Here is a 21706-nt window from a genome sequence, read left to right on the forward strand (position 1 = left end):
GTTGGTTCTCAGGTGAACCTTGAAATTGGAATAGGGCAAGTACTTTAGCTGCTTGATGACTTTTAGCTGGTTTCAGAGTCTGGTTCTCAGTCTGGCTGATGACTGATGGTTCTGATTAATCTGTTGCGTCCTGAGGTAATATGGGTGTAGTCCCTGGAACTTATTTGGATAACATGACCACTGGGTTAATACTTCTGAGGCAGACCCAGTCTGGTTTGGATGGGGGGGGAAGCCATTTATTTTGATCTAACCTGCTGTCCAGTATGAAACATGGAGCCAAGCAGTCTGGAAACTCCAAAGACTTTAGTTGTTGGCTCATCCTTACAGCATGAGATGTGTGAATTCGACAATGGCTGTGAGGTACCCTCATCTGAGCTCTTAAATAGCTCTTTGTTGGAAACTTGACACTGTCTGTAACCCAAATGTAAAGGTCATATGATTTGCAACAGCCATCTTAACATCTTGTTTGTATCCAATTTTTGAAAGTATTGACTGAAAGTTCATCATATGACATGCCTATGCTGGACATAACAACAGGTGTACTCCACAATATTTACGCACTTCTTGTCTGCACCCATTTTTAATGGTAGGTTCCGTTTCTTCAGGTTAAAGTTCAAAAAGGAAATGTGTTCATGTAATACATTTGAGAATCAATGCACAAACTTGCAGCATCAACACTGGAGGAGTTGTTAAGAATAGGCAAAGGGTACCAAGTTTAGCAAGACCACTTTTTTCAGCTATCCAAACCATATCCCTTCTATTGCGTTTTACGACGCCCTGTGCTGGTGCACAGTCAATTCCAGACCCACTAGACCCGGAGTCACAACACAATTGAATTAAGCAATCATTCTTTAAAAAATACCCAAAGACTTTGGCCCTTGGCTGCCCCATTGTTACAGTCACCAGGGGCGAAATTCTCCAGAAACGACGCGATGTCCGCCGACTGGCGCCCAAAACGGTGCCAATCAGACGGGCATCACGCCGCCCCAAAGGTGCGGAATGCTCCGCAACTTTGGGGGCCGAGCCCCAACATTGGGGGCTAGGCCGACGCCGGAGGAATTTCCGCCCCGCCAGCTGGCGGAAACGGCCTTTGTTGCCCCGCCAGCTGGCGTGGAAATGACATCTCCGGGCGGCGCATGCGCGGGAGCGTCAGCGGCCACTGACAGTTTCCCACGCATGCGCAGTGGAGGGAGTCTCTTCCACCTCCGCCATGGTGGAGACTGTGGCGGAGGCGGAAGGGAAAGATTGCCCCCACGGCACAGGCCCGCCCGCGGATCGGTGGGCCCCGATCGCGGGCCAGGCCACCGTGGGGGCACCCCCCGGGGTCAGATTGCCCCGCGCCCCCCCCAGGACCCTGGAGCCCTCCCATGCCACCTTGTCCCGCTGGTAAGGTAGGTGATTTAATTTACGCCGGCGGGACAGGCAATTTATCGGTGGGATTTCGGCCCATCCGGGCCGGAGAATCGAGCGGGGGGGCCCGCCAACCGGCGCGGCGTGATTCCCGCCCCCGCCAAATCTCCGGTGCCGGAGACTTCGGCGCCCAGCGGGGGCGGGATTCACGCCAACCCCCGGCGATTCTCCAACCCAGCGGGGGGTCGGAGAATGTCGCCCCAGGTTTGTAAATTTAAACACAATTAATTTTTATTTATAACAAGAACTGATAATGAAATATGCAGCAAATGTAACTCGTTACCTATTATCTAATTTCTAATCTCCCACTTTAACTGCTCCTCCCCCCCACCCTCTATATACAAAGAGAGACAGAGACAGAGAGAAAGAGACAGAGAGACAAGAGCAGGTCCTTTCCCTGTGTGACCAGGATTCAAACTGATCTCTTTGGGTCTCATTCCACTTGCGTAGGACCCAATAACCACCTGTTACTGGGCAGAATATGGCCTTTTGGCCAATTCATTGGCCACCAGCCAGTCAATCAAACTAAGCCCACACTTGGGTGCCGAAAAGCCTTGAGTTCTCCTGTTCAAAGAACCAGCACCATTTACTATGTTGCAACTTTTTGAGTTGATTGTTGATTGACTTAAAGATACATGCCCATTAAGCATCTATCAATAAAAAAACGTTACTGGCAAAAATAAAGGGGAAATAAGGGAATCATCAGGAAAGACCCTTACATACCTGCCTCCATAAAAGGAATGAAATGTCAGGACAGGAATGAAATGAGGTCCAAGACAAAATCACAAACACACATCAATGCATTCATTCCCATTGCAGAAGTTCCCTTCCCAGTCTCCACATTGGTGACTTGTCAGTCCTTAAATGTGTGACAAAGCATCCACAATCATTGCAGATTGGTGGTCCCTGATCGCGGGCCAGGCCACCTTGGCCCCCTCCCCCGAGGCCGGATCCCATCTCCCTCCCCCGAGGTCCCCGCTAGACGGCCGACATGCCAGGTCCCGCCGGTATCCATTTCACGCCGGTGGGACTGGCTGAAAACGGGCGGCCGCTCGGCCCATCATGGCCCGGAGAATTGCCGGGGGGGGACCACTGCCAACGGCCCCCGACCGGCACGGCGCGATCCCCGCCCCCACCCGAAAACCGGCGCCGGAGAATTCGGCAACTGGCGTCGGAGCGGCTGGGCGGTATTCACGTCGCCCCTCAGCGATTCTGCGACCCGGCGGGGGGGTCGGAGAATCCGGCCCTTAAATGTCTCAATAAACGCAAGTGGATTATGGTCTGTTTAAACTAAGCTTTCTTTCTTGCCATGCTAGCATATACTTAAAAGTGTTGAAGGATTAGTAGCACTGCCCCCACGCCCATGTCACTGGCTTCTGTGGCCATTTTAATGGTCTGGGTATGTCCGGGGCGACCAGCACCGTCTGGCTCACTAACATAGCCTTCACGCTCCCAAGCCCTACTTGATGTTCGGTGGACCACAGCGGTTTTGCTTTTTTCTGTAGCAGATCCAACATGGCATCTCTTTCAAATTTAAATGTTCAGCAATCACGTAAGTTATCTCTAGCACCCCAGTTTAGCTAGTACCTCCATTTTTAATTACCTGCCAATTCGACTAGCTTGTCTTTTAAAGCCCTTTTAAATAATTGCAATCACATGTGGTTAATTGGGGTTTCACCACTTAGAGTCACTGATACATAAAGGGAGATGAATGAATCAAGGCTGCAGCTGGTTTGTGGAAGCTGTCAATCACAGCCCACAACTAGAACATTAAGAATGACTTGCAGCTAATGGCTCTGAGGGGCTGAAGCACAGGTCACAGCTGTTCTCCTTTGATGAATGGCCACGTGGCTTCCAGACAAGTGTTACAGATGTAATTCTTTTTCACTGCCACTATCTGGACTGCTCTCGAGCTTTTCTGGGGGGGTGGAGTTTGTGGGGGGGGAAATCTTTAGAGGGGCCCTTTAGTCAGGGATCGCCGTAGTGGGTCCCTTTTGTTAGGAAGTCTCTGTGGGGGGTCCCTTTAGTTCAGAGATCCCTTGGGGGGACCTACCTATTGCAGATGTCCCTGACGGGGCCTCCCAATGCAAGTGTCCCTGGGGGGGTCTCCCTATTGCAGATGTCCCTGCTGGGGGTCTCCCTATTATGTGGGGGTCTCCCTATTACAGGAGTTCCTGGGGGGGGGGTCTCCCTCATTAGGTGGTCCGGGGGTGGGGGTTCAGGTCACCCCCATACTTGGGGAAGGGAGGGGCACCAGGCAATCTGGGGGTGGGGTTTGCTTTGTGTTGTGGGGGAGGTGGATTGAGGGCTGATTTGCGGTGCGGGGGTGGTGAACAGAACGGGACTTCGCAATCGAGCTGCCTGCTCAAAATGGTGGCCTGATAGAGGGATTCCCTTGGGAATCTCTTGTATTCCTCACCATGCAGAAATTTGCATGGCAAGGGATACAGAATTTCATCCCGATTTGTGTTCCCAGGGGATTGTAAAATGGGTGCAATTCTCCTCCAACGGGAGAACATAGGGTGGGATTGTCCATTGGCCGACCCCAAAATCGCAAAACGCGATTGGGCAGAAAATCGGTTCCAACACCTAAATCGTGGCAGGCGTCGATTTGACGCCAAATCGCGATTCCCTGTCACCTCGATAGCAGCGCAATGCGTTCTGGAACGCATGTAGAGTAAACACTGTTGCATGTCATTATTTGGCCTGACCCGGTATTTCCCGGGTCCTCCACCATTCTCCTCCTCCGATGGGCTGAGTTTGACGTTGTGGTTCACTTCTGCTTTAAAAAATTGTTAAACCGGCTTGGTAGCTACTGGAGGAGGGAGAGAGGGTACTAAAAGTGTCCAACATCACCTCTGTGATAATCTAGTGGAAGGCCTAAAGGACAAATTGGATCAGAATGAATTCCTCACATGTGCCATTTTCACATATCTTTGAACAGCAGTTGCCACTTTCTGTCCAATTGTGCAACCTGTTTTGTAACCTGTAATCTAAAGCCTTCTTCCTCACATGTTGACCTGCCTCCCTGGCAGTCCAGGACAATAAATGTACATTTCCAACAATGGATTTTGTTTGACGTCAAATCCAAAGGAGACTCAAGTTAACAGGTGAATGACACGTTTAGCGGAGTGTTTCATGGCGGCTGCAGAACTGAGAAACATTGCGCTCTCTTATGGCACTTTGTCATTTTTTGGTCTGGGGAGGTTCTCCCCGCCGAGGCTGCACTCAAGAGGGATTTCTTCGAGGAAAGAGGCCGCACTTAGAGGAAAGGCTCCTCGCAAATCGGGGCGCTATTTTGGAAGGCTGCCCGATTCTTCCTTTCAGCTCCAACCCGGCTCTTTTGGACCCCTCCAACCTTGGGGAAGTCTCTTGGAACCAGCCCCCACTCAGCCCCAATCTACCTGGCAAGGCCCCCCGAGCCTGAACCCTGGCAGTGCCAACCTTTTTTTTTTGTTTGTTTGTTTTTTAAAATAAATTTAGTGCAGTGTAAATTTAGTGTCAATTTAGTGTAAATACAAATTTAGCAGTTTTAAATTCCTAGGGGTGCACATCTCCAAAAATCTGTCCTGGTCCACCCACGTCGATGCTACCACCAAGAAAGCACAACAGCGCCTATACTTCCTCAGGAAACTAAGGAAATTCGGCATGTCCACATTGACTCTTACCAACTTTTACAGATGCACATACAAAGCATCCTATCTGGCTGCATCACAGCCTGGTATGGCAACTGCTCGGCCCAGGACCGTAAGAAACTTCAGAGAGTCATGAACACCGCCCAGCCCATCACATGAACCTGCCTCCCATCCATTGACTTCATCTACACCTCCCGCTGCCTGGGGAAAGCGGGCAGTATAATCAAAGATCCCTCCCACCCGGCTTACTCACTCTTCCAACTTCTTCCATCGGGCAGGAGATACAGAAGTCTGAGAACACGCATGAACAGACTCAAAAACAGTTTCTTCCCCACTGTCACCAGACTCCTAAATGACCCTCTTATGGACTAATTTCATTAACACTACACTCTGTATGCTTCATCCGATGCCAGTGCTTATGTAGTTATATTGTATATGTTGTGTTGCCCTATTATGTATTTTCTTTTATTCCCTTTTATTCTCATGTACTTAATGATCTGTTGAGCTGCTCGCAGAAAAATACTTTTCATTGTACCTCAGTACACGTGACAATAAACAAATCCAATCCAATCCAATCCCAATTAATTTTTTTTCCAATTAAGGGACAATTTAGTGCAATCAATCCACCTATCCTGCACATCTTTGGGTTGTGGGGGTGAAACCCACGCAACACGGGGAGAATGTGCAAACTCCACACAGGCAGTGACCCAGAACCGGGATCGAACCTGGACCTCGGCGCCATGAGGCAGCAGGGCTAACCCACTGCGCTGACCTGGCAGTGTCAACCTGGCAGTTCCCCTTGCATCCTGGCAGTCTCAAACTCCCCACGTGCCCCACACGGTGGTCTTCAATGGCCTTGGAGACTCCCCCCCAGTTGTCATGATGACTGGTTTACGTTTGTGTGGACCAGAGCTAAAAGGCACAGCCGGTGAGTCCCAGGCGCCGGGTGAATCTGGCGTCTAGGTATTTTAAAAAAAATTTAGAATATCTACTTCTTTCTTTTTCCAATTAAGGGACAATTTAGCATGGCCAATCCACCTACCCTTCAATCTTTGGGTTGTGGGAGCGAAACCCACGCAGTGACAGGGAGAATGTGCAAACTCCACACGGACAGTGACCCGGGGCCGGGATCGAACCCGGCTCCTTGACGCTGTGACGTAGCTGTGCAACCACTGCGCCAGCACGCGCCCTCATCCAGGTATTACGGCTCATTTCAATATTCAGATCTGGATCTAGGCCAGCGGGGGTGAGATCCAGATGTCACTGAGCGGGGGCGAGATCCAGATGTCGCTGGGTGGAGCGAATTGGGTGTCTCGTGCAAGGTTTCATACCCACACTAGAGCCCGATTGAGGAATCACATGTGATTCGCTGAATCGCGTCCTGCAGCTTTCCAACACACCCGTCACATGCCTCCAATGCAAGTAAACACTTCTAGAGGCTGCAAATATTGAATTGGGTTTATGCACAGCTCCGGGCCCCAGAGAGAATGATGTGGCGGACCCGGGACAATTGCAGGTTTGTCTGGGTCGAACCCCGCGTGCGAGCCATCGTGACCGGCAGGGTGTTCATAAAATGCAGGGCGGCGGCAAATTCCTCATCCGCGGCAGGTGCTGTTGGTCTAGTGGAGAGGAGGAGGCAGCCGAGCACGGCTGGATGGGGAATCTTCATACCTGACCGGTGCTCCACTATAAATTTGTACGCAGCCAGCAGCAGGTCCCACCATTGGATCCTCGCCAATGTGATCGGGGGAATCGCCCAATTCTCATGAAACAAACCCAGCAATGGTTTGTGGGTGGTGTATACTGTATGCGTGCCCATAGACATATTGGAGAAATTTCTTCACAACAAAGACAACAGCTAGTCCCTCTTTCTCAACTTGCGCGTAATTTTGTTCCGTGTCAGCGAGCATTCTGGATGTGAACGCTATGGGCCATTCTGAACCATCATCCTCGCCGTTCACAACGGTGAGGATGGCCCCACCCCATAGGGTAATGTGTCGCCAGTTAAAAATAGTGGCTTGGAAAGGTCAAAATTGGTGAGCAGATTAGAGGAAGACAACTGTTGCTTCACCACAGGGAATGCCTTCTGTTATGACTGGGCCCATTCCCAAGGATGTCCCTTCTTCAACAAGTGATGGAAGGGGTTGAGAGTGTCACCAAGTTTGGGATGGACTTCCAATAATAGTTAACTAAAGCCAAGAAAGAACGCAACTCCGTTTGCCCTCCTGGGACAGGGGATTTGATGGCCCGTACCCTGTCTTCTAAATGGGTGTATGCCATGGTTGTCCACCCTTTTCTCCAAGTATGTGACCCGCGGGGCATTGAGAACTCATTTTTCCCAATGGAGACAGATATCAGCCTTCTCAAAGTGCTGGAGAACCTTGGCCAGTTTGTCCAAATGTTCCTGGTCAAAAGATCCGGTGATGAAAACATCATCACGATGGATGGTAACTCTGGGTTCCCCCTGCAGAATGTTCTCATTCACTCTTTGGGAAGTTGTGCATGCCAAGGTAACTCCAAACAGTAGCTGAGTTTCCTCATAAAACCCCCTGTGGATGTTTAGGTGACAAACCGCTGGGAGGTGGGTTCCACGACCAACTGCAGGTACGCATGGTTCATGTGGAACTTTGTGAAGTTTCTGTCACTGCTGAGCTTGGTGTGGGGGTTCGCGATTCAAGGGACTGGGTAACAGTCCAGGCGGGAGACACGGTTGACCGTCATCTTGTTATTGCCACATAGGTGCATGGCCCCATTAGGTTTCAGTACGGGCACCACAGGAGTGGCCCAGTCAGCGAACTGAATGGGCCAGATAATGCCGAATCACCCCAAATGGTCCAACTCTGCATCCCCTTTTGGTCATAAGGCGTACCGGACCGGTCGAACTTGGAAATAGCGGGTCGGCGCTAGCGGGTCCATTGCTGATCCTAGCCACTGTTCCTTTGAGTGTCCCCAAGCCTTCCTCCAAGATCTCAGGGTATTTTGGCAGAATCCCTTCATGACCATTCGGGCTCATATGGCAGGCTCTCTTCCAGTTTCAGGTGTTGTAGCCAGTCGCGGCACAATAAATTTGGCCTCCCACCGCGGACCACCACCAACGGCATCCATGTTGATTGTTGGCCATACATCGCTGGGATGAAAGAGGTGTCTTCAATGGCCAATGGTTCCCCCGTGTATGTGGCCAGCCTGTTATCGGTATCAAGGAGAGCCAGCATGTGTGGTGGCTAACGACGGAGACCGCCGTTCCAGTATTGAGTTCCATACTGATGGAGTGTCCATTTACCCACAACGTCATCTGGATCGGGGCCATCCATGGTGTGGTTACACAGTGTAGCTGATGATAGGAGTCATCCTCACTGTCCACATAGTATGCGCTGTCACGAGGGGTGCAGTCGCACTGGGAGGGGCAATGGGGGATGGGGTCCTCACGGGGTTGCCTTGGGCCCTGGTTCCGGTATCCGGCGTCCTGTCAGTGGCCGCTGTCTTGGCTCCCCTGTTCGGGAGAGCTGTCTCAGAGGCCTTCAGGCACCATGTGGCGGCGACCACCATTTCAGCGACATACATCCCACTTCTGGTATCCCTCGCTCAGCGCTCTCGTGGGCGACGGCAATTTCAACTGCTCGCTGCAGAGTGAGGTGAGTTTCCTCTGCGTGGCTGCATCATAGATGCTACAGATGAACTGGTCTCGCAGGCATTTGTGCAAGGTCGGCCCCTATTCGCTAGTTTTGATGAGCTTCTGCAATCGCGCCAAAAATGTCGCCGTTAGGCTCCCCTTGGGCCCGGGTGACTAGATAAAAGCGGAGCCTGTGGACGATAGTCGGTGGTTTTGGATTTCGGGGTTCCCCAACCAGGCCTACTAACGTGGCAAAGGACCGGGAATCCGACACATCTGGATGGGCTAAACTCTTGATGAGTGCATGGGGCAGTCCACCAATGACCATCAGTAAGATAGGCTGGCAGCACGGTAGCATTGTGGATAGCACAATTGCTTCACAGCTCCAGGGTCCCAGGTTCGATTCCGGCTTGGGTCACTGTCTGTGCATCCTCCCCGTGTGTGCGTGGGTTTCCTCCGGGTGCTCCGGTTTCCTCCCACAGTCCAAAGATGTGCAGGTTAGGTGGATTGGCCGTGATAAATTGCCCATAGTGTCCAAAATTGCCCTTAGTGTTGGGTGGGGTTACTGGGTTATGGGGATAGGGTGGCGGTGTTGACCTTGGGTAGGGTGCTCTTTCCAAGAGCCGGTGCAGACTCGATGGGCCGAATGGCCTCCTTCTGCACTGTAAATTCTATGATAATCTAAAAGACCACAGTTTGTCTTGAAAAAATACTGCATTCATTCAATATACTGGAGCGGCACGGTGGCTCAGTGATTAGCACTGCTGACTCATGGTGCTGAGGACCCGGGTATGATCCCGGCCCTGGGACACTGTCTGTGTGGAATCTGCACATTCTCCCCGTGTCTGAGTGGGTTTCACCCCCACAAACCAAAGATGTGCAGGTTAGGTGGATTGGCCACGCTAAGTTGTCCCTTAATTCGAAAAATAAACAAATTAGGTACTCTAAAATTTTTTTTAAACACTCAATATACTGAACCCAGTCCTTGGTACTCACATCGAACGACTCCAGCCTCCCAATGTGGGGCATCTCAGTCGGCTGAAGGGAGGCCTTCTGAGGCCTTGATGCGTGGTCTGGGTATGCAATATATGGTGTCGGTGGCAGCTCCACCTCAACTTCGTCGCCAGTGTAGAACCCGATGAAGCGACCACATGGGGACACACAGTTGGGTACAAGACAACCACAGGTTTATTTCTCATTACAGCAATCTCTCCACTCCCTGAATAGTCTTCCTCCCCGAGGTTTATATACCGAAAGACTCCCCTTTGTCGTGTTGGGTGTTCTGATGTACAAACGATCCAACACGGCTGGAGATGGTGTAACTCAATTTTATTAACTCTTTAACTATAACAGCACACTGCTAACTTGGGTACGTGCATTACCAGCTAATCTTTGGACCCTGTCCTATTACTCTCTGGGTGAGGCACTCAGCACATGGTGAATGTCTGAGTGGCAGGCTCTGAGCTCGGTGCTCTGAGCTGGCTGCTGCTGGAATGAGCGGGAACTGTAGTGTCCCCTGTTTTTATAGTGCGTGTGCTCTCACTGGTGATTGGCTGCGATGCTGTGTGTGTGTTGGTTGGTCCTACTGCATGTCCATCAGTGTGTGTTTGATTGCACCATGATATGCTGATCTAAATATCATGACATCCCCCCTTTTCGCAAAGAATATGTGCCTACATGATGATAAATAAAGAAGCGTGGTGAGTGCATCTAATCATGCATGTGCAATATTTACAACAATATGTACATGTGGCTATGCTATGTACACAGGAAGGGGCCAGGTGCAGAAACTAACTATGTTACACCAAGAATGAAACCAACGTCATTAACAAACAATAACAAGATCTTAAACAGTATGGCAAAAAGTCAAAATCTTAAACAGTATGGCAAAAAGTCTGAAACAGTGTGTCAACAAGTCAGTGAGTCCAATATGAAAAGGTTCATAAATTAAGTCTCTCAGGTGGGCGACGAATTTGGGTTGACCACCTCAAAGGTGGGTCAGGATCCACCGGCTGAGGAACGGGCCGGGCCACGGTTGAGTGAGGAGGATGCAGGGTGTCCGGAAGGTCAACAAAGTCCATTGCAGGGACAACAGGAGGGCGTGGCACCAGTGCAGGATCACGTAGCGAGCGCGGAACCAGACGAAGGGCACGCCGATTGCGGCGGTGAATAGAGCCATCAGGCAGGCGAACCAGGAACGAGCGGGGAGCTATCTGTCGGAGAACCTTAGCGGTTGTCGACCAGCCGCCCTCCGGAAGGTGTATGCGGACATGATCTCCAGGCACCAGGGCAGGAAGATCAGTCGCCCGAGCATCATGTGTCACCTTTTGTTGCTCGCGCTGTTGCTGCATCCGCCGAAGTACCGGAGCATGGTCGAGGTCTGGGACGTGAATGGACGGCACAGTGGTCCTGAGGGTGCGACCCATAAGCTGTTCGGCCGGCGATAGGCCCGTGGATAGTGGGACCGAGCGATAGGCCAGCAAGGCGAGGCAGAAGTCAGATCCTGCATCAGCAGCCTTGCAGAGGAGCCTTTTAACAATATGGACGCCCTTTTCTGCTTTGCGATTCGACTGAGGATGCAGAGGACTGGACGTCATGTGTGTGAAGTTGTATGAGCTGGCGAAGGAAGACCATTCCTGACTCGCAAAGCAGGGGCCATTGTCTGACATCACGGTGAGCGGAATGCCGTGGTGAGCAAAGGTCTCCTTACAGGCCCGGATGACAGCCGATGACGTGGTATCGTGCAGGCGTATGACCTCTGGATAGCTGGAAAAGTAGTCAATGATGATGATGTAGTACCTGCCGAGCGCATGGAACAGGTCCACGCCCTCCTTCGACCAGGGGGACGTGGCCAACTCATGGGGCTGAAGGGTTTCATGGGGTTGTGCCGGCTGGAACCGCTGACAGGTGGGGCAATTGAGCACAGTGTTAGCAATGTCCTCACTTATTCCCGGCCAGTACACAGCCTCTCGGGCCCTCCGCCAGCACTTCTCAACGCCGAAATGGCCTTCGTGCAGTTGTTCTAAGACAAGCCGGTGCATGCTGTGTGGGACCACGATGCGGTCTAGCTTCAGGAGGACACCATCAACGACTGCCAAGTCATCTCGAACGTTGTAAAACTGTGGGCATTGTACCTTGAGCCACCCGTCCGTCATGTGGCACATCACACATTTCAGAAGGGGGTTGGCCGCAGTCTCACGTCGAATGTGGGCAAGGCGTTCGTCAGTGGCCGGCAGATTGGCAGAAGTGAAGGCTACATGTGCGTCGACTTGGCAAACAAACCCCTCAGGGTCGGACGGCGTGTTGACTGCCCTGGACAGAGCGTCTGCTATGATGAGGTCCTTACCCGGGGTGTAGACAAGTTGAAAGTCGTACCTCTGGAGTTTGAGCAGAATGCGCTGGAGGCGAGGGGTCATATCGTTGAGGTCCTTTTGAATGATGCCAACCAGCGGGCGATGGTCAGTCTCCACGGTGAACTGGGAAAGGCCAGACGCATAGTCGTGGAACTTGTCAATGCCCGTCAACAGGCCTAGGCACTCTTTTTCAATCTGCACATAGCGCTGCTCTGTGGGGGTCATGGCCCGTGACGCATAGGCGACTGGGGCCCATGATGAGGCGTCATCCCGTTGCAGGAGGACCGCCCCAATGCCGAATTGGCTGGCGTCAGTTGAGATCTTCGTCTCCCTTGCAGGATCAAAAAACGCCAGTACCGGGGCGGTGGTGAGCTTGACCTTGAACTCCTCCCATTCACGCTGGTGGGTGGGAAGCCACTGGAATTCAGTTGTCTTCTTGACAAGGTGCCGGAGAGCTGTAGTGTGGGAAGCAAGGTTGGGGATGAACTTCCCCAGGAAGTTGACCATTCTGAGAAAGCGTAGCACTGCCTTCTTGTCTGTGGGCTCCTGCATGGCCGTGATGGCTGCCACCTTGTCGGCATCCGACCACACCCCCAACTGGGAGATGTGGTCCCCCAGGAACATCAGCTCGGTTTGTCCAAAAGAGCATTTGGCTCGGTTAAGACGCAGGCCCTGGTCCCGTATCGATTTAAAGACGCGCTGGAGGTGACTGATGTGCTCCTGCGCTGTGGTGGACCAAATAATGATGTCGTCTACATAGACGCGCACCCCTTCGATGCCCTCCATCGTCTGTTCCATGATGCGATGGAACACTTCAGAGGCCGATATGATGCCAAATGGCATCCTATTGTAGCAGTATCTGCCAAATGGAGTGTTGAAAGTGCACAGCTTCCTGCTGGACTGATCCAATTGAATCTGCCAGAAGCCCTTTGAGGCATCAAGCTTTGTGAATATTTTTGCCCGAGCCATCTCGCACGTGATCTCCTCACGTTTGGGTATGGGGTAGTATTCCCTCAGTATGTTGTGATTTAAGTCGTTCGGGTCTATACAGATCCGGAGCTCGCCAGAAGGCTTCTTGACGCACACCATGGAGCTGACCCATGGAGTCGGCTCCGTTACCCGGGGAAGCACTCCTTGGTGCTGAAGGTCCTGCAGCTGCTGCTTGAGGCGGTCCTTGACGGGTGCTGGAACCCTGCGAGGTGCATGAACTATTGGGGTGGCATCCTGTTTTAGCCGGATTTTGTATGTGTAGGGCAGTGTGCCCATGCCCTCGAAAACATCCTGGTTGTGCGTGAGGATTGAGTTGAGCTGCGCCCTAAAGTCTGCATCTGGGAAATCGGACGTGCCTTCTGGAGAGAGAGAGTGTACACGCCGAACGAGGTGGAGGATTTTGCATGCCTGTGCGCCTAGCAGAGAATCCTTTGAGGAGCCCACGATTTCGAATGGTAGTGTGGCTTTACGTGAGTTGTGTGTCACTTCGAGCTGGCACAACCCCGTGGCGGGGATGACGTTGCCATTATAGTCAACGAGCTGACAGTTGGATGGCAGAATAGGTGGTTCAACCTTCAGGGTCTGGAATGCCGATCATGCGAGGAGATTGGCGGAGGCGCCAGTGTCCAGGCGGAATCTGATCTGGGATCGGTTGACCGTCAGGGTGGCACACCACTCGTCGTCCGGATCAATGCTGTGCACTGACAGCGGCTGGTGCATTCGACTCGGGGACAGCTTGTTCTTGTTGATGACAGCAACGCGGAAGGGCTCCCTGTCCTCAGTATCTTGGTCTTTGTGACGTCGGGATCGGACTCAGTGAACGTGGTTTGAATTGCCCGAATGTTTCTGCGAGGCTGGCTAAACGGGTACGAGTTGGCAGGGTGAGCTGCTCGACAGCAGGCAGCATAGTGGCCCAACCTGCCACAGCGTAGGCATTGTCACGCTTTGGCAGGACATTGCCGCTTTAAATGGGCAGAGCCACAGTTGCTGCACGTCGTCCCGTCAGTGCGTTTGTTGCGCCACCGCGCATGCGGGGTGCGGTCTTGCGTAGTGCGCGCCTGCACATCGCGTTCCTCTGCATCAGCGTCCCCTCTTTTGGCGCGTACAAGCACAGGAGTCCCCGGAAAGCGCGCAAAATGACCGGCCTCCTCCAGGCCGCGGCCCGGGAATTACTCGATCGTCTAGACCCGCTCCGCCACGTGGGGCCCGTGCCGCGCCGTTTCGGCCGCCTGGATGTGTGAGTATCGGCTGATGCCGTTCTCATGGAGGACGCAGGTCTCGACGGCAGGAGCCGAAGGAGCTTCTGGCGCAGGGTGTCCGACATGACTCCGAAAACTATCTGGTCGCATATCATGGAGTCAGAGGTGGTCCCATAGCCGCAGGACTGCGCGAGGATGCGGAGGTGTGTTGAGTAAGACTGGAAAGGTTCGTCCTTACCTTGCAGGCGCTGCTGGAACAGGTACCTCTCGAAGCTCTCGTTTACTTCAACGCTGAAGTGTTCGTCGAACTTCAGGAGCACCGTCTTGTATTTGGTTTTGTCCTCGCCGTCCGTAAATGTAAGGGAGTTAAAGATGTGGATGGCGTGTTGTCCCGCCGTGGAGAGAAGGGCAATCTTCCTGGTGTCCGATGCATTCTCCCTGTCTGTGGCCTCGAGGAAGAGTTGGAAGCGCTGCTTAAACAGTTTCCAATTGACCCCGAGATTGCCAGCGATTCGGAGCGGTGGCGGCGGGTTGATGCTGTCCATGGTGCAGGACGGCGGATTGCTGATACATTGCAGGTAGGTCTCACAGGCGCTGGCTTGCGTCCACTTCTGGTATCATGTCGTGTTGGGTGTTCTGATGATCCAACACGGCTGGAGATGGTGTAACTCAATTTTATTAACTCTTTAACTATAACAGCACACTGCTAACTTGGGTACGTGCATTACCAGCTAATCTGTGGACCCTGTCCTATTACTCTCTGGGTGAGGCACTCAGCACATGGTGAATGTCTGAGTGGCAGGCTCTGAGCTCGGTGCTCTGAGCTGGCTGCTGCTGGATGAGCGGGAACTGTAGTGTCCCCTGTTTTTATAGTGCATGTGCTCTCACTGGTGATTGGCTGCGATATTGTGTGTGTGTTGGTTGGTCCTACTGCATGTCCATCAGTGTGTGTTTGATTACACCATGATATGCTGATCTAAATATCATGACACCCTTGTTAAGGGGAAGTCCCACCCTGTTCATAGGGGAAGTTTGTATTCTGAGGTGGTCATGGGGAAATGGAGTGTGCACATCACGTGACCTCCAAGGGGAGGATTTTGTTCAAGTTGGTGCCAATTTTGAATTATCCAGGAGCTTGGAGAGCTAATCATTCCCTGTTGCTTTCATCATGGCAATGTCGCAGCCAATCAGAGCTGACCTTTCAACCAATCACCACCCTTTCTCCTACAGTTTAAATTATGGCGATCCTTTGAAATTTGGCATTCTTGCCTTTGTCCTGATCATGGCAGGGCAAAAATCTTCGGCAAATGTCTCTCTTTTCAATAATATTCAAGTCTTTCTTCCTTCAACTTTGGCAACGCAATACCAAAAAAATTTTGAAGTAAATAATTCAGAAATAAACAACATGTGATGCATTTTATGGCCGCAGAAAATATCAAATGTGAAATACTCATGCGGGTGGAAGAGATCGATTGGTTACAGTGAATGGAAGATTTAAGGGTCATCATTGAAGCTCCAGTCACCATCACTGGTGGGAGGAGACTAATGACACCTCACTTAAGGGGGTTAAAGGTGAAGGTTGTAAATATTCTTTTGTAGACCTTCTGAAAGTAGCTAACTTGGTACTGAGGATGGAACAACATTCCCTTCTCGCACTTTGAGAACTGAACAGTCAACGGGGCCGAAATAATAACAGGAAACCATGAGTCTGCTTCTGCTCCCCTGGGTAAAACAGGGGTGAGATTCTCCGACCCCCCGCCGTGTCAGAGAATCACCGGGGGGCGGTGTGAATCCCGCCCCCGCCGGCTGCTGAATTCTCCGGTGCCGGAGGTTTGGCGGGGGCGGGAATCGCACCGCGCCGATCGGCGGCCGCTGGCAGCGCCCCCCCCCGGCGATTCTCCGGCCCACGATGGGCCGAGTGGCCGCCCGTTTTCGGCGTGTCCCTCCGGTGTATGTTACACCAGGTATTTGCCGGTGGGACCTGGCTGCGCAAGCGGCCTCCGGGGTCCTCGGGGGGGCGCGGGGTGATCTGGCCCCGGGGGGTGTCCCCACGGTGGCCTGGCCTGCGATCGGGGCCCACCAATCCGCGGGTGGGCCTGTGCTGTGGGGGCACTCTAATCCTCCGCACCGGCGGCTGTAGCGGTCCGCCATGGCTGGTGCGGAGACAAACCCCACTGCGCATGCGCTAGGATGACGCCAGCACACGCTGGCGCTCCCGCGCATGCGCCAACTCGCGCCGGCCGGTGGAGGCACTTTGGCGCCGGTTGGCGTGGCGCCAAGCCCCTTCCGCACCGCCGGGAAGGGGAGAATCCCGCCCCAGGTCTGCCAATGCTTGGATTTACTCAAAGCTCTACTTTATCCGTACAGGCTCAGTGGAAAGGAGCTAACTACATTGAAACAACAAAAAACATTCAAGCATCTCACGGATATTAAGCGAGGATCTCTTCCAGAAAAACCATTCCAATCAAACCATCGCTCCTTGACATTCAATGGCATTACCATCACTGAATTCACCCACTATCAACATCCTGGGGGTTACTGTGGCGCACAAAGACTCCGTGAGACGAATAGAGTGAAGTCGATGAGGCTTTATTAAGCGTGTCTGTTCCCCAGCAGCCCGATAGTAAACTGGCCTGCGGGGGAAGGCACCGGCTTCTTATACTTCGCCTTCAGGGTGGAGTATGAGGTCAACGGCCAACCAGGACCCGGGATCTGTCAGCCAATGACATTAGGGCTTCCAGTCCCACATGACCCCCAATACATACTACCACATTCACCCCTTGTCAAAAATGAACCCGGCGTGGTGATGCTTCGTATGGTGGTAAGGGTTTACAGTACTGGTCCTGGGAGGATAGAACAGTTACATGGTAGTACAGTATTGGACCGTATCGTCCTGTTACAACTATTTACAGAGGATATAGGAAAAACAAAATGTTCATTGGACAGTCCATCTTTGTTTTACATCGACGCCACGAGTCGGTCGGGCGGTCTGGTCATCCGTGTCGATCGCCTCGGCCCCGGCGGTGGTGGTGGTGCTTGTACCAGCGTTGTCGCCTCCGGGAGCCGCACGGTTTCAGCTGTCGGTGCAAAGGGGAGGGGGACTGATCCTCCTGGGAAGGGGGCGGTCGCGGGGTGCGGCGGTGGCAGGAAGGGGGGCGGTTGGGTTGATGGTGCCGGGGGTGTGTGCGTGGTGCCGGCGGGCGCCAGATCCCGCAGGGAGACCGTGTCCTGTCGGCCGTCAGGGTACTCCACGTAGGCGTACTGGGGGTTTGCGTGGAGGAGGTGAACTCTTTCGACCAACGGGTCCGCCTTATGTGCCCGCACGTGCTTTCGGAGCAGGATGGGTCCTGAGGCCGCCAGCCAGGTCGGCAGCGACGTTGCAGAGGAGGACCTCCTAGGGAAGACAAGGAGACGCTCGTGAGGCGTTTGATTAGTGCTCGTACATAATAACGACCGGATGGAATGGAGAGCGTCCGGGAGGACCTCCTGCCACCGTGAAACTGGGAGATCCCTGGACCGTAGGGCCAGTAGGACGGCCTTCCAGACCGTGCCGTTCTCCCTTTCTACTTGCCCGTTCCCCCGGTGGTTGTAGCTGGTCGTCCTGCTTGAAGCTATGCCCTTGCTGAGCAGGAACTGGCGCAGCTCGTCATTCATGAAAGAGGACCCCCTGTCGCTGTGGACGTATGCGGGGTAACCGAACAGCGTGAAGATGCTGTTCCGGGCTTTAATGACTGTGGCCGCGGTCATGTCCGAGCAGGGAATAGCAAAAGGGAAGCGGGAGTATTCGTCCACTACATTAAGGAAATACGCGTTGCGGTCGGTGGAGGGGAGGGGCCCTTTGAAATCGAGACTGAGGCGTTCAAAGGGACGGGAAGCCTTAATCAGGTGCGCTCCATCTGGCCTGAAAAAATGCGGTTTGCATTCTGCGCAGATGTGGCAGTCTCTTGTGACTGTACGGACCTCCTCTAAGGAGTATGGGAGATTGCGGGACTTGATGAAGTGGTAAAACCGAGTGACCCCCGGGTGGCAGAGGTCCTCGTGGAGGGCTTGGAGGCGGTCAATTTGTGCGTTGGCACATGTCCCGCGGGATAGGGCATCAGACGGCTCGTTCAGCTTTCCGGGCCGGTACAAGATCTCATAGTTGAAGGTGGAGAGCTCGATCCTCCACCGCAAGATCTTGTCGTTCTTGATCTTGCCCCGCTGTGCATTATCGAACATGAAGGCTACCGACCGTTGGTCAGTGAGGAGAGTGAATCTCCTGCCGGCTAGGTAATGCCTCCAATGTCGCACAGCTTCCACTATGGCTTGGGCTTCCTTTTCCACTGAGGAGTGGCGGATTTCTGAGGTGTGGAGGGTTTGGGAGAAGAAGGCCACGGGTCTGCCCGCTTGGTTAAGGGTAGCCGCTAGAGCTACGTCAGAGGCGTCGCTCTCGACCTGGAAGGGGAGGGACCCGTCGATGGCGCGCATCGTGGCCTTTGCGATGTCCGCTTTGATGCGGCTGAAAGCCTGGCAAGCCTCTGTCGACAGCGGGAAAGTCGTGGTCTGTATTAGGGGGCGGGCCTTGTCTGCGTACTGGGGGACCCACTGGGCGTAGTATGAAAAGAACCCCAGGCAGCGTTTCAGGGCTTTTGGGCAGTGCGGGAGGGGAAATTCCATGAGTGCGCGCATACGTTCGGGGTCGGGGCCTATTATCCCATTGCGCACTATGTAGCCCAGAATGGCTAGCCGATCGGTGCTAAAAACGCACTTGTCCTCGTTGTACGTGAGGTTCAAGGCTTTGGCAGTCTGGAGGAATTTTTGGAGGTTGGCGTCGTGGTCCTGCTGATCGTGGCCGCAGATGGTTACATTGTCGAGGTACGGGAACGTGGCCCGTAACCCATGTTGATCAACCATTCGGTCCATTTCTCGTTGGAAGACCGAGACGCCGTTTGTGACGCCAAAAGGAACCCGTAGGAAATGGTATAATCGCCCGTCTGCCTCGAAGGCTGTGTACTTGCGGTCACTTGGGCGGATGGGGAGCTGATGGTAGGCGGACTTGAGGTCCACGGTGGAGAAGACTTTACACTGGGCAATCCGATTGACCATGTCGGATATGCGGGGGAGAGGGTACGCGTCTAGTTGTGTGTACCTGTTGATGGTCTGGCTATAGTCAATGACCATCCTTTGTTTCTCCCCTGTCTTCACTACTACCACCTGCGCTCTCCAGGGACTATTGCTGGCCTGGATTATGCCCTCCTTTAGTAGCCGCTGGACTTCGGAGCGAATGAAGGTCCGGTCCTGGGCGCTGTACCGTCTGCTCCTAGTGGCGACGGGTTTGCAATCCGGGGTGAGGTTCGCAAACAAGGACGGGGGTTGCACCTTGAGGGTGGCGAGGCCGCAGATAGTGAGTGGGGGTATGGGGCCGCCAAATTTAAACGTAAGGCTCTGTAGGTTACATTGAAAATCTAAGCCCAGCAAGGTGGGGGCACAGAGTTGGGGAAGGACGTTAAGTTTGTAGTTTTTGAATTCCCTCCCCTGTACCGTTAGGGTAACTATGCAGAATCCCTGGATCTGTACGGAGTGGGATCCTGCAGCTAGGCAAATCTTTTGTGCGCTGGGGAAGGTAGTTAAGGAACAGCGTCTTACCGTGTCGGGATGTATAAAACTTTCCGTGCTCCCGGAGTCGACTAGGCATGGCGTCTCGTGGCCGTTAATTAGGACCGTTGTCGTCGTCGTCTGGAGAGTCCGGGGCCGAGCCTGATCGAGTGTAACCGAAGTGAGCCGTGGTTGTAGTAGTGGGGTGGGGTCCGTTGTTGCCGTCCAAGATGGCGTCGGGGATGGACAAAATGGCCACCCCCATACATCGCCCGTGGCTGAGGGGTCACAAGATGGCGTCGGGGGTGGACAAAATGGCTGCCCCCATGCGTCGTACAGGTCGGGGGCGGTCCAAGATGGCGGGGCCCCTCCTCCCCTCGTGGTGGTCGGGACCCAAAATGGCGGCGTCTGCGGGTCGCACATTGAGTGCTGGGGGTCTGGGGGGCGCTAGGACCGCGCGGAGTTCCTGCATTGCGAGCGCCCGGGCCGCGGGCGCTAGGACCGCGCGGAGTTCCTTGACTGCGAGCGCCAGGGCCGCGGGCGCTAGGACCGCGCGGAACTCCCTCGCCGGGGACAGCGGTGGTCGGGGCCCAGGCCGGCGGGTCAGTACCGCGAGCGCTGGGACCGTGCGGAGCTCCCTCGCCGGGGACGGAGGTGATCGGGGTCCAGGTAAGTTGCGCCGGCGGGTCAGGCGTGGGGCGCGGGACGGGGGTGAGGCGGCGCCGGCGGGTCAGTCGTGGGGCCGCGAGCGCTGGCACCGCGCGGAGCTCCCTCGCCGGGGACGGAGGTGATCGGGGTCCAGGTAAGTTGCGCCGGCGGGTCAGGCGTGGGGCGCGGGACGGGGGTGAGGGCCCAGGTCGGCGGCGCCAGCGGGTCAGTCGTGGGGCCGCGAGCGCTGGCACCGCGCGGAGCTCCCTCGCCGGGGGCAGCGGTGGTCGGGGCCCAGGCCGGCGGGTCAGGCGTGGGGCGCGGGACGGGGGTGAGGGCCCAGGTCGGCGGTGCCGGCGGGTCAGTCGTGGGGCCGCGAGCGCTGGGACCGTGCGGAGCTCCCTCGCTGGGGACAGCGGTGGTCGGGGTCAAGGTAGGTGGCGCCGGCGGGTCAGGCGTGGGGCGCGGGACGGGGGTGAGGGTGGCGTTCGGGATGCAAAAACCCCCCTCCTCTCCGTGGAGAGTGTTGGCCGGCACCCAAATCGGGAGCGCTGGCAGCGGGTCGTACATGGGCTGCGGGGAGGGGGGTTGGGGAGCGTAGGCGGCGTGCAGGGCTCCCAGTTCTCCCGGGGCCGCGGTGGTCGGGACCCAAAATGGCGGCGCCTGCGGATCGCACATGGCGTGCTGGGGGGGTTGGGAGGCATAGACTGCCTGTAGGGCTCCCTGTGGCCCCGGGACGGCGGCGACCTCGCGGGACCGGCACACCACATCATAGTGGCCCTTTTTCCCGCAGCTTTTGCAGATGGCTGCGCGGGCCGGACAGCGTTGTCGGGGGTGCTTCGCCTGGCCGCAGAAATAACAGCGGGCGCCCCCGGTGCGACTCGGCGTTTGGACCGCGCAAGCCTGTGGCGTGTCCAGGGGGGGGGGGGTAGGGGGTTTGCCGCGGCGGGTACGTACGGGGCCCAATGGCCTGCCGCGTGGTCGGGGCCGTAGGCGCGGGTATTACGCGCGGCTACGTCCAGCGAGGCTGCCAGGGCCCGTGCCTCTGAGAGTCCTAGCGACTCTTTTTCTAGAAGTCTTTGGCGGATTTGGGAGGATTACATACCTGCAACAAAAGCATCGCGCATTAACATGTCCGTATGTTCGTTTGCATTCACCGACGGGCAGCTGCAGGCTCTTCCCAAAATCAGCAGCGCGGCGTAGAACTCGTCCATCGATTCTCCGGGAGCTTGCCGTCTTGTCGCGAGCTGGTAGCGAGCGTAGATTTGGTTAACTGGGCGAACGTAG

Source organism: Scyliorhinus torazame, chromosome 1 (assembly GCF_047496885.1).
Source record: "Scyliorhinus torazame isolate Kashiwa2021f chromosome 1, sScyTor2.1, whole genome shotgun sequence".
Taxonomy (NCBI): Eukaryota; Metazoa; Chordata; class Chondrichthyes; order Carcharhiniformes; family Scyliorhinidae; genus Scyliorhinus; species Scyliorhinus torazame.